General features: G+C 43.1%; 1 protein-coding gene across 9 annotated transcripts in view; it reads right to left on the bottom strand.

Moving 5' to 3' along the window:
- Nucleotides 1–1,491, bottom strand: part of TTLL5 (tubulin tyrosine ligase like 5) — a 257,197-nt gene extending 255,706 nt beyond the window's left edge. For all 9 annotated transcript variants that reach the window (XM_038741693.1, XM_038741730.1, XM_038741773.1 and 6 more), the window contains exon 1: nucleotides 1,432–1,491. The gene's annotated coding sequence lies outside the window, so the exon portion shown is untranslated. The remainder of the gene's footprint in view (nucleotides 1–1,431) is intronic.
- Nucleotides 1,492–6,055: the final 4,564 nt, after the last annotated feature.

Here is a 6,055-nt window from a genome sequence, read left to right on the forward strand (position 1 = left end):
GGGTTCTAATCCCAGCTCCGCCCCTTGGCAGCTGTGTGACTTTGGGAAAGTCACTTCACTTCCCTGGGCCTCAGTTCCCTCAGGCAGTGGAAAGGTCTCCTTTGGGCCCCCCGCTCAGACCCTGTGAGTCCGTTCATTCATTCACTCAATCGTCTTTATTGAGCGCTTCCTGTGTGCAGAGCACTGGACTAAGCGCTTGGGAAGTCCAAGTTGGCAACACTTAGAGACGGTCCCTACTCAACGGTGGGCTCACAGTCTAGAAGGCCGTTGTTGGGTAGGGACCGGCTCTCTCTCTGGCCGACCTGTCAATCAATCAATCGTATTTATTGAGCACTTCCTGTGTGTAGAGCACTGTACTAAGCGCTTGGGAAGTCCAAGTTGGCAACACCTAGAGACGGTCCCTACCCAACAGTGGGCTCACAGTCTAGAAGCCCGTTGTTGGGTAGGGACCGGCTCTCTCTGTGGCCGACCTGTCAATCAATCAATCGTACTTATTGAGCACCTACTGTGTGCAGAGCACTGTACTAAGCGCTTGGGAAGTCCAAGTTGGCAACACCTAGAGACGGTCCCTACCCAACAGTGGGCTCACAGTCTAGAAGGCCGTTGTTGGGTAGGGACCGGCTCTCTCTCTGGCCGACCTGTCAATCAATCAATCGTATTTATTGAGCACTTCCTGTGTGTAGAGCACTGTACTAAGCGCTTGGGAAGTCCAAGTTGGCAACACCTAGAGACGGTCCCTACCCAACAGTGGGCTCACAGTCTAGAAGGGGGAGACAGAGAACAAAACCAAACATACTGACAAAATAAAATAAAATGAATAGATATGGACAAGTAATAGGGACTGTCTCTCTATGTTGCCGACTTGGACTTCCCAAGCGCTTAGTACAGTGCTCTGCACACAGTAAGCGCTCAATAAATACGATTGATGACTGAGCCCCTTCCTTCCTCTCCCCCTCGTCCCCCCTCCATCCCCCCATCTTACCTCCTTCCCTTCCCCACAGCACCTGTATAGATGGATATATGTTTGTACGTATTTATTACTCTATTTTTATTTATTTTACTTGCACATATCTATTCTATTCATTTTATTTTGTTAGTATGTTTGGTTTTGTTCTCTGTCTCCCCCTTTTAGACTGTAAGCCCACTGTTGGGTAGGGACTGTCTCTAGATGTTGCCAATTTGTACTTCCCAAGCGCTTAGTACAGTGCTCTCCACATAGTAAGCGCTCAATAAATACGATTGATTGATTGATTGATTGATTGATAGAGTAATAAATCTGTACAGACATATCTACATAAATGCAGGTGCTGTGGGGAAGGGAAGGAGGTAAGATGGGGGGATGGTGAGGGGGACTCTCCCGAGCGCTTAGTCCAGTGCTCTGCCCACAGTAAGCGCTCAGTACATAGGACTGATGGAATGAGTGCCTGGTACCTGGGTCCTTGGGCCATGGTGGGGACGACCTCCTCCTCTTCCTCCTCCTCCTCCTCCTCCCGCGGCCGCAGGCTGCCCCGTTACTACGACAACCAGCAAGCAACCGCCCGGCCCGAGCTCACGCTACTGCGCAGGCGCTTTCGGCCTCGGGGCCCCGCCGCCCACTGCGCAGGCGCCTCCGGCTCGCCCCCGCCCCCCCCCACATACCACTGCGCAGGCGCTTCGGGCTCACCCCCCCCGGCGCACACACACACACACACACATACACACACCATTGCGCAGGCGCCTTGGGTTCACCACACACACACACACACACACACATACACCACTGCGCAGGCGCCTCGGGCTCACCCCCCCCCCCCCACACACACACACACCACTGCGCAGGCGCCTTGGGTTCACATTCTCACACACACATACACACCACTGCGCAGGCGCCTCGGGTTCACATTCTCACACACATATACACACACACCACTGCGCAGGCGCCTCGGGTTCACCCACACCCCCCACACACACACCCCCCCCACACACACACCACTGCGCAGACGCCTCCGACTCGCCCCCGCCCCCCAACATACCACTGCGTAAGCGCCTCGGGCTCACCCCCCCACAATCACACACCACTGCGCAGGCGCCTTGGGTTCACCACACACACCACTGCGCAGGCGCCTCCGGCTCGCCCCCGCCCCCAACATACCACTGCGCAGGCGCCTCGGGCTTACCCCCTCCCACACACACACACACACACACACTCACACACCACTGCGCAGGCGCCTTGGGTTCACACACACACACACACACACACACACACCACTGCCCAGGCGTCTCCGGCTCGCCCCCGCCCCCCCCAACATACCACTGCGCAAGCGCCTCGGGATCACCCCCCCCACACACACACACACATCACTGCGCAGGCGCCTCAGGTACACACACACACACACACACACTCACACACCACTGCGCAGGCGCCTCCGGCCGCCCCCCCCCAACACACTACTGCGCAGGCTCCTCGGGATCAAACACCCTTCCCACAGCTCACACACCACTGCGCAGGCGCCTCCGGCCTCCCCCCCCAACACACTACTGCGCAGGCGCCACGGGCTCAACCCCCCCCCACACACACACAGCTCACCCCCCTCCCACTAACACACTACTGCGCAGGCGCCTCGAGTTTCTCTCTCTCGCTCTCGCGCTCTCTCTCTCACACACACAAGCGCGCGCGCACACACACACCCCACTGCGCAGGCGCCTCCGGCCGCCCCCCCAACACACGACTGCGCAGGCGCCTGCGGCCAAGCGCCCCTCCCCCGCAACAACCCGCCCAGATGATGATGATAATAATAATAATAGCACTTGTTAAGCGCTTAACCTAGATAATAATAATGATGATGATATTTGTTAAGCGTTTAACCTAGATGATAACAATAATAGGACTTGTTAAGCGCTTAGCCTAGATAATAATAATAATACTAATAATAATACTAATAATAATAATAATAATAATAATAATAATAAATACGATTGATGGTGATGGTATTTGTTAAGCGTTTAACCTAGATAATAATAATACTGGTATTTGTTAAGCGCTTAACCTAGATAATAGTAATAATAATGGTAATTGTTAAGCGCTTAACTTAGACAATAATAATAATGGTATTTATTAAGCGCTTAACCTAGATAATAATAATAATGGTATTTGTTAAAAGCTTAACCTAGATAATAATAATAATGGTAATTTTTAAGCGCTTAACTTAGACAATAATAATAATGGTATTTATTATAAGCTTAACCTAGATGATAATAATGATGGTAATTTTTAAGCGCTTAACTTAGACAATAATAATAATGGTATTTATTAAAAGCTTAACCTAGATGATAATAATGATGGTATTTGTTAAGCGCTTAACCTAGATAATAATAATAATAATAACGGTCATTGTTAAGCGCTTAACTTAGATAATGATAGTAATGGTATTTGTTAAGCGCTTAACCTAGATACTACTAATAATAATGATGGTATTTGTTAAGCGCTTATCCTAGATAATAATAATAATAATGGTATTTGTTAAGCGCTTAACCTAGATACTAATAATAATAATGATGGTATTTGTTAAGCGCTTAACCTAGACGGTAATGATAATAATAATGATGGTATTTGTTAAGCGCTTAACCTAGATATTAAGAATAATGATAATGGTATTTGTTAAGCGCCTAACCTAGATAATAATAATGATAATAATGGTATTTGTTAAGCGCTTAACCTAGATATTAAGAATAATGATAATGGTATTTGTTAAGCGCCTAACCTAGATAATAATAATGATAATAATGGTATTTGTTAAGCGCTTAACCTAGATAATAATAATAATGGAAATTGTTAAGCGCTTAACTTAGATAATAATAATAATAATGGTATTTGTTAAGTGCATAACCTGGATACTACTACTAATAATGATGGTATTTGTTAAGCGCTTAACCTAGACAATAATGATAATAATAATGATGGTATTTGTTAAGCACTTAACCTAGATAATAATAATAATAATGGTATTTGTTAAGCACCTAACCTAGATAATAATGATAATAATAATAATTATAATAATAGTAATGGTATTTGTTAAGTGCTTAACCTAGATAATAATAATAATAATGGTATTTGTTAAGCACTTAACCTAGATAATAATAATAATAATGGTATTTGTTAAGCGCTTAACCTAGATAATTATAATAATAATAATGGTATTTGTTAAGCATTTAACCTAAATAATAATAATAATAATGGTATTTGTTAAGCACCTAACCTAGATAATAATAGTAATAATGGTAATTGTTAAGCACTTAACTTAGATAATGATAATAATGGTATTAAGCGCTTAACCTTGATAATAATAATGGTATTTGTTAAGTGCTTAACCTAGATAATAATAATAATAATGGTAATTGTTAAGCACTTAATTTAGATAATAATAATGGTATTAAGCGCTTAACCTAGATAATAATAATAATAGTAATGATGGTATTTATTAAGCACTTAACCTAGATAATAATAATGATAGTAATGATGGTATTTGTTAAGCGCTTAACCTAGATAATAATGATAATAATAATAATGATGGTATTTGTTAAGCACTTAACCTAAATAATAATAATAATAATGATGATAATGGTATTTATTAAGCACTTAACCTAGATAATAATAATAATAATGATGATGATATTTGTTAAGCGCTTAACCTAGATGATAATGATAATAATAATGATGGTATTTAAGTGCTTAACCTAGATAATAATAATAATAATAATGATGGCAATTGTTAAGCGCTTAACATAGATAATAATAATCAATCAGTCGTATTTATTGAACGCTTACTGTGTGCAGAGCACTGTACTAAGCGCTTGGGAAGTACAAGTTGGCAACATCTAGAGACGGTCCCTACCCAACAGCGGGCTCACAGTCTAGAAGGGGGAGACAGACAACAAAACAAAACATATAAACCAATTAAAATAAATAGAATAAATATGTACAAGTAAAATAAACAGAGTAATAAATATGTACAAACATAGGGAAGCAGCGTGGCTCAGTGAAAAGAGCGCAGGCTTGGGAGTCAGAGGTCTGGGGTTCGAATCCTGCTCCACCACTTGTCAGCTGTGTGACCTTGGGCTAGCCACTTCACTTCTCTGGGCCTCAGTTACCTCATCTGTAGAATGGGGATTAAGACTGTGAGCCCCCCGTGGGACAACCTGATCACCTTGTATCCTCCCCAGCGCTTAGAACAGTGCTTGGCACATAGTAAGCGCTTAACAACTACCATTATTATTATTATTATCATTATATATACATATATACAGGTGCTGTGGGGAAGGGAAGGAGGTAAGGTGGGGAGGGATGGGGAGGGGGAGTAGGGGGAGAGGAAGGCTAGATAATAATAATAATAATGATAGTATTTGTTAAGCGCTTAACTTAGATAATGGTAATGATGATGATGGAATTTGTTAAGCACTTACTATGTTCAAAGCACTGTTCTAAGCCCCATCTTACCTCCTTCCCTTCCCCACAGCACCTGTATATATGTATATATGTTTGTACATATTTATTACTCTATTTATTTATTTATTTTATTTGTACATATCTATTCCATTTATTTTATTTTGTTAGTATGTTTGGTTTTGTTCTCTGTCTCCCCCTTTTAGACTGTGAGCCCACTGTTGGGTAGGGACTGTCTCTAGATGTTGCCAACTTGTACTTCCCAAGCACTTAGTACAGTGCTCTGCACATAGTAAGCGCTCAATAAATACGATTGATGATGATGATGATGAATGGTAATGGTAATTGTTAAGCGCTTACCCTAGATAATAATATTTGTTAAGCACTTCCTCTGTGCCCAGCACTGTTCTAAGCGCTGGGGTAGATATATGTTGCCAACTTGTACTTTCCAAGTGCTTAGTATAGTGCTCTGCACACAGTAAGCGCTCAATAAATATGATTGATTGATTGATTAAGCGCTTACTATGTGCGAAGCACTGTTCTAAGCGCTGAATGGTAATGGTAATTGTTGAGCGCTTAACCTAGATAATATTTGTTAAGCACTTGCTCTGTGCCCAGCACTGTTCTAAGCGCTGG

This window comes from Tachyglossus aculeatus, chromosome 1, assembly GCF_015852505.1.
Source record: "Tachyglossus aculeatus isolate mTacAcu1 chromosome 1, mTacAcu1.pri, whole genome shotgun sequence".
Taxonomy (NCBI): Eukaryota; Metazoa; Chordata; class Mammalia; order Monotremata; family Tachyglossidae; genus Tachyglossus; species Tachyglossus aculeatus.